Source organism: Bos indicus, chromosome 17, assembly GCF_029378745.1.
Source record: "Bos indicus isolate NIAB-ARS_2022 breed Sahiwal x Tharparkar chromosome 17, NIAB-ARS_B.indTharparkar_mat_pri_1.0, whole genome shotgun sequence".
NCBI classification, from domain to species: Eukaryota; Metazoa; Chordata; class Mammalia; order Artiodactyla; family Bovidae; genus Bos; species Bos indicus.
The window spans coordinates 40,039,435-40,051,521 of record NC_091776.1 but is presented as its reverse complement, the minus strand read 5'-3'; positions in this window follow the sequence as shown (position 1 = coordinate 40,051,521).

Below are 12,087 nucleotides of genomic sequence, written 5' to 3'. Positions count from 1 at the left end.
CAGCTCTGTTTGACATTCTCTACTGAAAGGTAGGCAGTTAGCAGAGGGACATCACACACATCATGGGAAACAATTCGAGACTTGGGTTTCAAAAACCTTGTCTGTGAAGCATAGTGGCCACCCTCTTCTCAGCGCCCCATCTGCCCACCCCTGTCCTTCCCCAGCTGAGTGGCTGAAACCCCGAGACCCTCCTGCCTCCTCCCCTTGGACCTGACGTCTCTCAGGGTCTTGTTCCCTGGCCCCTCCCACCATGCCCTCCTCACTCATCCAGAAAACGCTTCAAACCATAATAATCTCTACAGCACGTGCTCCATTCCCACTGGAGTCAGCGTTTTTAATCATTCAAGACAATATTGAACACCCCAGGCTGAGGCAGCTCAATTTAACAGATTCCCCCGACCCAACACTTCCACAAGAGAATCTGCATGACTGAAAAGGCTTATCAAAGCCTCCCCCATCTCATAAAGTCTGATTTTGCCTGAAGATCACATTTAAAGCCATCAGAAATGTGGAAGTCTGGGATCAAAGTGTCTGAATGCTTTTCTATTTCAGGAACAACCTTCCTTCAACCTTCTTAATGAAGGGCATATTAGCAGGAGTTCCGTGAAGGATTTGCTTGGAAGAAAAGCATATATTGAGCCCTGATGCACGCATATCTCTGGCATCACCTACGAAAGGACTGACAGGACGTGGTGCTTTGGTGGCACCAGCCCACTCTTTCGTTTTCTTCCTCTTTTGAGAACTTCCAAATGCGACGGAAAACTGAATCATGTGAAGAAAATTCCGCATCCAGAAGTTTTAGCTCTTATAGTCTCTATTGCCACAAGGAGTAAGGAGAAAAAAAAAAAAAAAGAATTCATGAAATGTGAGGCTTATATGGTGAGCATCAGTGTCAATTACATTCTGATCAGATTCTGAATTCCAGGTGGATTCCAGGGAAGAGGTGTCCCTCCCGGTCCCGGGTACTGTGCGTTTTTCAAGCCAAGGATAAATAAAGCTTTCTCTGCAGAGACTGGCATCCAGCTCCCAATATAAATTTATGCCACTGACGGTGGTCAATATGCTGCTCACACCTGTGTCAGACAGGGAGGGGCTGTGTGTGTCAGCTTAGATCTCCCCAGCTTACAAACATAACCCATGCTCCAGCACACTCCTTCCCCCTTCCTCATTTCCTTTTCCTTCCCAGAGGTATGTTTTATTTCACTGTAAAATGCTTGGAGACTATGCACCAAATAAATAATAAATGGAATGTGAGGATGGAACAGAGTTGGTCCTCCTGACTTTGGCTCCCATCCCAAAGCAGGCAGGTTTAGGCGTGCAAAAGCTGCTTCTTTGATAGGCTAGTCCCCTCTCCTCTTAGAACCATCATTTCATTTGCTTATTGGGATTTTTATGTGCCCATTTGGAGGTGAGGAGAAGTTCACAGCCTTCCATCTCTATGGTTCTTGGTGAATATGTTCAATGTAGAGGGTCCATGAGTGTGAAATATAAGGAATAAAAGCAGAGATGGGAGAACAGTAGAAAAAGGCATGGAGTATAATGGGATAGAATTAAATAAAGTCAACAGTAAGCAGGTACCTATTTTGTGCCAGGCATTGCACAAAGGGATGCGGGAATGCACAACTATTGAGGACTGAGACACCGGCTCCATTGCCAAGGCTGTGTGAAGCCTCGTACACCACCACCAACATAGCAAGTTGATAAATGCTGGGAGGGAGATGGTGGTATAGAGAGAAATCTGTTTCAGTTAAAAGGGATGAGTCTGAAAAGATTCCCTGGGACTTCCCTGGTGGTCCAGTGGTTAAGACTCTGCCTTCCAATGCAGAACTCATGGATTCAATCCCTGGTGGGGGAACTAAGATCCCACGTGCTGCGGGGCAATGAAGCCGAGCACCACAGCTCGAGAGCCCGTGTGCTACAACTGTTGAGTGCATGCGAGTTCCAGAGCCCACAAACAACAACTAGAGAGAAACCCGCATGCTGCAACAAAGACCCAGCACAGCCAAAAGAAAAAAAGAAAGAAGGGCTTCCTACCTGGGCCTTAGGAAGGACTGTAAAGATTCGAGGAACAAGCATTGGATGGAGAAAGTAGAAAAAGCAGAGGTAAAGACACAGAGAAGCAACACGTGGACTTGGGGATCTGCGGTGGGTGGAGCAAGGTTGAACCTAGATTGGAAAGGAAAGAAAGCAAGGAATTCACACCCAGGAGGCCCTTCGTTCTGGGCCCTTTCAAATAAATCCCCATTTAATCTTCTACAGAGACTTGTGAAATAAATATGATTGTTTTCACTGTTCGGATAAGGAAATTGTAAGCTTCAGTAAAAGCACAGGGATGGGGCTTGGATCCAGGTCCTCTGAGTCTGTGGCCAGAGCCAGGTCTCAGAATTTGAAATTTATCTGTGAAGATTTGGAGCCATTGAAAATTTTTCCAAAAAGGGAGAGATACAGTCAGATCAGAAAAGGGAGAACAATCCTTAGGATGCTCAGTTCTTGCATTTATAAAAGGGTCACTGGGACTTCCTTGGTGGTGTGGTGGATAGGAGTCTGCCTGCCAGTGCTGGGGATAGGGGTTCAATCCCTAGTCTGGGGAGAAACCACATGCCACGGAGCAACTAAGCCCCTGCACCACAACTGTTGATCCTGTGCTCCCGTGCTTGTGAGCCGCAAGGACTGAGCCCCGTGCTACAACTTCTAAAACCCATGTGCCTACAGCCAGCGCTCTGCATCAACTGAAGCCACTGCAATGAGAAATCTGCTCACAGCAATGAAGAGTAGACCCTGCTCACGACAACTAGAGAAAGCCTGCCCAAAGCAATGAAGACCCAGCATAGCCAAAAAAAAAAAAAAAAAAAGGGTCTCCAGAGCAAGGGGTCCAGGTGGAGCAGCTAGCACGAAAGAAACAGTGTTCTCACTTCCTACCTGCCCTTTGCTGTCATCTGAAGTTAATCTGAATTTTTAAAGAATCTGCTGTGTACAGCAGCTCCCTTTAATTCCCAAATGATTAATTCCATCAGAGACATTAGTGCATCCATCCCACACTTAGTGCAAATAAAACCACTGAAACATTCAGTGCAGAGCCCCCATGCTTGGGTGAGGGTTAGAGAAACCAGAAGAATCATTTAGAAAAGCAATTTGGAATTATAGTCCTAGCTTTAAAAGCATAAATTTTTGGAGATTTAGATTAAAATACTACTTCACTTGAAGCAAACTATGTAACCAAACAAATTTATTGTCTCATTAGGTAATCATAGAAAACAGTCATAGTACATTCAGTTAATGACCCATAATGAAGCTATTAAAATGAAAGATACCAGGAGTTCCCTGGTGGTCCAGTGTTAGGACTTTGTTCTCTCACTGCTGAGGTCCAGATTCGATCCTTGTTCAGGTGATTAAAATATCACAAGCCACATGGCATGGCAAAATAAAACCAAAATAAACCAGCACCATGTCAGAATACAGAAATAATTATATTTATGATGTAATGTTACATAAAAAGCTGAATATATCATAATTTTTTAAATATCAGTTTATGAGTTAGTAACTACAGGAGAATAATATGGAAAGGGTCATTGTACTGATTTTCCCAAGTCAATACAAAGAATTTTCTTTATAATTCTTTTTTTTATTAATTTATTTTAATTGGAGGCTAATTACTTTACAATACTGTAGTGGTTTTTGCCACACATTCATGTGAATCAGCCACGGGTGTACATATGTCCCCCCATCCTGAACCCCCTTCCCACCTCCCTCCCCATCCCATCCCTCAGGGTCATCCCAGTGCACCAACCCTGAGCACCCTGTCTCAGGCATCAAACCTGGACTGGTGATTTATTTCACATATGGTAATATACATGTTTCAATGCTATTCTTTTAAATCATCCCACCCTCGCCGTCTCCTACAGAGTCCAAAAGTCTGTTCTTTACATCTGTGTCTCTTTTGCTGTCTCGCATGTAGGGTCATTGTTGCCATCTTTCTAAATTCCATATATTTGCATTATTATACTGTATTGGTGTTTTTCTTTCTGACTTGCTTCACTCTGTATAATAGGCTCCAGTTTCATCCACCTCATTAGAACTGATTCAAATGTATTCTTTTGAATAGCTGAGTAATATTCCATGGTGTATATGTGCCACAGCTTTCTTATCCATTTGTCTGCCGATGGACATCTAGGTTGCTTCCATGTCCTGGCTATTGTAAACAGTGCTGCGATGAACATTGGGGTACACGTGTCTCTTTCAATTCTGGTTTCCTCGGTGTGTATGACCAGCAGTGGGATTGCTGGGTCATATGACAGTTCTATTTCCAGTTTTTTAAGGAATCTCCACACTGTTCTCCATCCAACAGTGTAAGAGGGTTCCCTTTTCTCTGCATCCTTTCCATATAATTCTTGTTTTGAACATCTTCTCATGGTATTATTTTCTAAATGTCATGGTTGACAGCAGAAGTAGCTAGGGTGAAAGGGGGCAGAAAACCAAACCTATCCTACTGCTGCTAAGTCGCTTCAGTCGTGTCTGACTCTGTGCGACCCCATAGACAGCAGCCCACCAGGCTCCCCTGTCCCTGGGATTCTCCAGGCAAGAACACTGGAGTGGGTTGCCATTTCCTTTTCCAACGCATGAAAGTGAAAAGTGAAAGTGAAGTTGCTAAGTCTTGTCCAACTCTTAGCGACCCCATGGACTGCAGCCTATCAGACTCCTCCATCCGTGGGATTTTCCAGGCAAGAGTACTGGAGTGGGGTGCCATTGAGATCACGATCAGTGCTTCTTATGCCAAGTACTAGCAAAAGAAATACAAATTTCAGTTTGTTATGTTTTGCATTTGATCATTATTTGTATTGTTAAACCAGAATAAGGGCAAGAGGAGAAGCAGACAACAGAGGGTGAGATGATTGGATGGCACCTTCGATTCAATGGGCATGAGTTTGAGCAAACTCTAAGAGATGGTGAAGGACAGGGAAGCCTGGCATGCAGCAGTCCATGGGGTTGCAAAGAGACAGACAGGACTGAGTGACCAAACAACAACAATAACAACAGCAGTAAAAGAAATATCTCGTACTGAATGAAGGGAAGATTTAGAACTTCTTTTTAAAAATGTATACCTTGTATTTATAAGCAGAAAAACATTTACTTGATTTTTTTTCCAACTCTGTATGTCTTCATCTTCCTGAATGGATTTAAGGGCAGCTCTACCTAAAGCCAGGGAAATGAATAAGAGCTTTAGAGTCTCTTTAGGTGTGTGATTATATGACTTCATTCCAGAACCACAGCTATTATAGGATAAAGAAAACAAATAACTATAGAAAAATAATGAAAACATGGCTAACAGTGGCTTCTTTCCAGTTAAAAACATAATTAGAATACAGAGGGCAATACACTTCTTCATTTTAACTGGCACATTTCTGAAAAATAATAATATAGGAACAACTGAAATAATAACTTGAACAGTATTTTGCAAAGCACGGTCCTACTCATTATGTTTAGTTTTACAGGAAGTAAAATACTGACCCACCTATAGCTAATCAGACCTTTAATTTGCCTTGACAATTTGATTTTAGGATAGTGATTGCAATGAAAATACAGTAGTGCAAATGTCCTTGTGGTAGGTACTCTATAGCCTAATACATCTTTTTGAAAATTTTATTTTATTGAATTATAGTTGATTTACAATGTTATGCTAGTTTCTGCGGTATAGCAAAATGAGTCAGCTATACATATGTTGTTGTTGTTCAGTCAATAAGTCACGTCCAACTCTTTGTGACCCAATGGACTGCAGCACACCAGTCTTCTCTGTCCTTAACTATCTCCCGGAGGTTGCTCAAAGTCATGTCCATCGTTTTGGTGATGCCATCCAACTGTCTCATCTTGTCTCCTCCTTCTCCTCCTGCACTCAGTCTTTCCCAGCATCAGGGTCTTTTCCAATGAGTCACTTCTTTACATCAGGTGGCCAAGGTATTCGAGCTTCAGCTTTAGCATCAGTCCTAATGTATACTTAGAGTGGATTTCCTTTAGGATTGCCTGGTTTGATTTCTTTGCAGTCCAGGGGACTCTAAAAAGAGTCTTCTCTAGCACTACAATTCGAAAGCATCAATTTTTCCATGCTCAGCCTTCTTCATGGTCCAGTTCTCACATGTGTACATGATGACTGGAAAAACCATAGCTTTGGCTATATGGACTTTTGTTGGCAAAGTGATGTCTCTGCTTTTTAATACGCTGTCTAGGTTTGTCATGGCTTTCCTTCCAAGGAGCAAGTGTCTTAATTTCATGGCTGCAATCATGGTCCATACTGATTTTGGAGCCCAAGAAAATAAACTCTGTCACTGCTTCTACTGTGTACATTCTTTCTCAGATTCTTTCCCATTATGGTTTATCACAGGATATTGAATAAAGCTCCCTGTGCTATACAGCAAGATCTTGTTTACCCATTCTATTAGTAAATTTAATAGTTTGATCTGCTAACTCCAAACTCCCAATCCATCCCTCTCTCACCTCCCCTCCCCCTTGGCAACCACAAATCTGTCTCTATGTCTATGAGTCTATTCCTGTTTCATAGATAAGCTCATTTGCGTCATAGTTTAGATTCCACATACAAGTGATGTCATGTGGTATTTGTTTTTCTCTGACTTATATCACTTAGTATGATCATGTCTAGGCCCACCCATGTTGCTGCAAACATATAGCCTAGGGACTTCCCTGGTGATTCAGTGGTTAAGACTCTGTGCTTCCAATGCAGGGAGCCTGGGTTCAATCCTTGGTCAGGGAACTAGATCCCATGTGCCATAACTAAGTTCACATGCCACGACTAAGACACAGCACAGCCAAATGAATATTTTTTTAAATGTATAGCCTAATATATCTTGAACATCAATATAATCTGTGAGAGTTTATGTTCTAAAAGGAGTAACGTGAATGTAAACATAGCTCCTGGGACAGCTCATCAAGGAGGACAAAGGGGAAAAACCAACAGCAGGGGTGAGAGAGCTGCCAGTAGACACACAGATGAGTCTATACAAAACACAATACATGTGACACTTCCCTAAGCACGGGACTCCTATAAGAGGCTGGGTGAGTGCTCAGTCGTGCCTGAGTCTCTGTGAGCCCATGGACTGTAGCCCTCCACTGTTCATGGGATTTCCCAGGCAAGAATACTGGAGTGGATTGCCAGTTCTTCAGAGGCTGGGAGCCAGGTCTATTCTTTGCCACAGACACCAGACAGCAAGCTTTCCTGAGACTTTATATCCTCAAGAATGACTTGATAAGAGTTTTTTTTTAAATGCAGATGAGTTTTGTGAAAATCTCCATGGGACGCTTCAGGGAGATAAAGCTAGTGCTGGGAGGGGCGGCCACCTCAGGTTTCATTGAGGAGATGTAGCTGATGGCTTCCCAAAGATGAGGCAGAGACTAGAGAGGCACCATCTCCCCCTTCCCCACGAGGGGTGTACAGACGCTTGGCTGCCGGGGCCAACCTCAGAGAGTCTTTGGGGTGAGAGAGAGGAGCCAAGCATGATTCTCCTCTTAGGTCATTTCCAGGCCCATGCAGGCCTAAGGTGGAGTGCAGGGCCCCCCAGGTGTGCAGAGCTTGGCACAGTGTATCCTGCCTGGCCCAGCTGTTGCCAAGGGCACCAGACACTAGGTGGACCATGTTAATTTCCAGAAGGAATTGAGTATGTTCTGAAGTTGCCGTTAACAGTGATTACAACAGATTTCTGACTTTCCCAGCCAGGCCAGATAAGGAAATGGACTTGGGTTGGAGCTTTAGGGAAGAGTCCAGTGTCAGGGTGGGGTGAAGAGGGATGGAGCCAGAACCAGAAGCTCAGGGTTTAGATCCGGGCACCAAACAGGAAAGAGATTATCTTCCAGACATCAGAAGAGACTGAGTAACAAGGGCCTTGTAGGCCCGGAAGATAAGCATCTTCTGAATAGTTGTGTTTGGATGGGGCTGTGAACAGTTACAAATCTGGGGGACTTAGGGGCATCCAGAGAGGTGCAGGTCATCCTGCGTTTAATTCCTTGCAAAGCAAACTAGCTAATATATGTTTTATCTGTGAAACGCCTTGGCAGGAAGTGGATGTAAATCTTACCCCAAATCTCCTCAGTGGAGTAGAATTTAGTACATGAAATGTATCTGTATATGCTGACTGCACAGGACAAGTTGGGGAAAGGCACACAGCCAGAAACCCACTGCCTGAGGGCAGGCCTGGGAGTTTGGCCTCTGCTGGGAGGATCTGGCCACTGCACAGGGCCCCTCCTCTGTCCCCTCCGAACCCTCAGGCCTGAAGCCAGACACCTGAGCCCTCCCTCCTCAAACACAGACACTTGCTCACCCTGACGCCGGGGACACAGCTAGCCCTTGGTTGGATCCTGAGACACTTGCTCATGGTGGGTGGGAGAGCTGTGGGTCCTCCATGAATCCTTTGAACCAAATGACAGGTTTGTAAGAGAGCTGAACCCTTAACAGAGCAGAAACACCAGGAGCACCATGGAAATGGAGGTCTTCCCTCCAAGAGATGGTGAAAGTCTTATGACTGATGGGGTGAGCAGGGGGCACAACGTCAGCAGAAATGTGGTGTCACAGAGGCTGACAGAAACTAGAGAGCGACAGTGGGCAAGCACAACCCACATCTGCAGGGGCACTGGGATGGCACACACACAGGTGTATGTGCAGAGAGCCAGACCTCACCTGCCTGCTAAGGGTAGACCCGGCTACCCAGGGAACCTGTGAGCAGAGAAACAGTTGAGGTGATTCCGATGTGAGCAACTGCAAGCAAGACGCTAGTTTAATTCTCTTTGAGGTACTTTATCCCTCAATTGTTCCCTGACAGGCTGCTCTGGCCTAGGAAATACGGATTACATGGTTTTGAAATAAAGATAACTGGCTTTAGTTGCAAAAGTGAAAGTGAAAATGAAGTGGCTTAGTCATATCCGACTCTTTGCAACCCCGTGGACTGTAGCCTACTAGGCTCTTCCGCCCATGGGATTCTAAAGGCAAGAATACTGGAGTGGGTTGCCATTTCCTTCTCCATTAGTTGCAAAAGCAGTTTAAATTATTATATTTTTCCTCATTAATATGTCACTGACTTTTTAAAAATTGAAGTATAATTGATTTATAATGTTGTGCTAGTATTAAGTGTACAGCAAAATGATTCAGTTATACATATATTATATACATATATACACACATTTCTAATTCTTTTCCATTATAGGTTATTACAAAGTACTGTGTATAGTTCCCTGTGCTATACAGTAGGTCCTTGTTGGTTATGTATGTTATATAGTGTGTATCTGTTAATCCCAAACTCCTAATTTATCCCTCTCCCCACCCTTTCCCCTTTGGTAACCATAACTTTGTTTTCTATGTCTGTGAGTCTATTTCTGTTTTGCAAATAAGCTCATTTGTATAATTTTTTTAGATTCCACAAATCAGTAATATCATATGATAGTTGTCGTTCTCTGTCTGACTTACTTAGTATGATAATCTCTAGGTCCATCCATGTTGCTGCTAATGACATTATTTGATTCTTTTTTATGGTTGAGTAATAACTCCATTGCATGTATGCACCACAGCTTCTTTATCCATTCATCTGTTGATGGGCATTTAGGTTGCTTCCATGTTTTGGCTGTTATAAATTGTGCTACAAAGAACATAGGGGTGCATGTATCTTTTTTAGAGTTTTTGTACTTTCTGCATATATGTCCAGGAGTGGGACTGCTGGATCACGTGGTAGCTCTACTTTAAGTTTTTAAAGGAAACACCATACTATTTTTCATAGTGCATTATGCACTGTTTTAAAACACCTCTTCCGTGCTAGTTTTTATGATAGATAGGGTATTTATACACAAATAATAGACTTAGCTATCCCCCCTTTTTAGGCAAGGAAATTGACACGCAGATGAACTGAGACTCAAACTCAGGTCTGCTGATGCCTAGTTCCTGAACTTGCCTTCCCCAGTGTTTCCCCACCCTCTCCTTAAACTTCTCCCAGGAAAGCTCTGGTGCCTCATCTCACTTTCTTGACTAGTCTTGAAAACTGATTCACTGTCTATGATATTGTTCCACTTATGTTCAGTTCATTCCGACTGATTGCATTTTACTTTATCTATACCCAATAAGTTGATAAAAATGAATGAAAGAATTACCATTTGGGCTAAGTTTATCTATTTATGACTCAATCCCACAAAGATAGTCACAGAATAAGATGTGAGAGTGGCTTTGCAAGCCAAGTTTCAATGCTTTTGTTTTAAAGATCAACAAAAGGGAAGGTACTGAGAAAAAAATAAGAGGTTTACAGCCTAAAAGCTGGGCTGACTCAGTTGTATTTCAGTTTCATTGTACTCTAAAAATAAATTAACTTGTCTTTAAGAGCTTGGCATTTTCCTTGCCTTTTTTCGCTGAAGCTTATTCCTTAAGCTTTAGCTTATGTGTTTATTTAGGTGGTTGCAGGGATAATGTCAAAAGCCCTAAGAGTGTTAACTTGGATATTTGTCATTTATGACTATGTATTATTAATAGGAGTTGGTGAATAAATAATGCATAGCAAGATGAACAATGAATATATTCAAATCAACAAAACTGGTTTGAGAAATGGTTGGAAGAGAGTGACTGATGCTTCGGGTGTCAGCGATTTGCATCCTTCAATTTTATCAAGGCAAAAAGATCCTGTGGAAACAGAAACATGTATTAGAACATCTTAAAACATTTCAAGTAAGTTGCCTCTAAAATCTTTCAAAACAGAAACTCACATGGACACAAAAGTGATCTATGAGTAGCTTCGCTGCTATTCTGTCTCAGTTGCTTATTTAGTTTATTTATTCACTGCTTATCTAATTTAGTTTGAAAGAAATTCTTCCATCTTGTCTTCTATTTTAATTTGAAAGATGACAAGTCAAGTAAGCTAAAAAAATAATTATTGAGAAAAATTATATTTCTGGTGTCAGTAATCTTTTTGAAATTCTTCATTGTTTCTTGTTTGAAAGAAACACAAATGAATGGTTTCCCTCTATTTTACCCAAAAATGATTACTGGCAGGATTGTTCTAAAAAGCATTTTTGGCTTTTTATATTAACTTTTCCTCTAACATTTATAATGTTTAGGGATTCTCCCCCAAAATTCTGTTATTTTAATCATATTGATAAAATTACATTACCCCCAAATTTATGAAAACTATGTTAAATATTAATAAAAAGAATGATCTCTGTTCGTTTCCAAGGCAAACCATTCAATATCACAGTAATCCAAGTCTATGCCCCAACCAATAACGCTGAAGAAGCTGAAGTTGAACGGTTCTATGAAGACCTACAAGACCTTTTAGAACTAACACCCCAAAAAGATGCCCTTTTCATTATAGGGGACTGGAATACAAAAGTAGGAAGTTAAGAAACACCTGGAGTAACAGGCAAATTTGGCCTTGGAATACAGAATGAAGCAGGGCAAAGACTAATAGAGTTTTGCCAAGAAAATGCACTGGTCATAACAAACACCCTCTTCCAACAACACAAGAGAAGACTCTATACATGGACATCACCAGATGGTCAACACTGAAATCAGATTGATTATATTCTTTGCAGCTAAAGATGGAGAAGCTCTATATAGTCAGGAAAAACAAGACCAGGAGCTGACTGTGGCTCAGATCATGAACTCCTTATGGCCAAATTCAGACTTAAATTGAAGAAAGTAGGGAAAACCACTAGACCATTCAGGTATGACCTAAATCAAACCCCTTATGATTATACAGTGGAAGTGAGAAATAGATTTAAGGGACTAGATCTGATAGGTAGAGTGCCTGATGAACTATGAACGGAGGTTCGTGACATTGTACAGGAGACAGGGATCAAGACCATCCCCATGAAAAGAAATGCAAAAAAGCAAAATGGCTGTCTGGGGAGGCCTTACAAATAGCTGTGAAAAGAAGAGAAGCAAAAAGCAAAGGAAAAAAGGAAAGATATAAACATCTGAATGCAGAGTTCCAAAGAATAGCAAGAGAGATAAGAAAGCCTTCTTCAGCGATCAATGCAAAGAAATAGAGGAAAACAACAGAATGGGAAAGACTAGAGATCTCTTCAAGAAAATCAGAGATACCAAAGGAACATTTC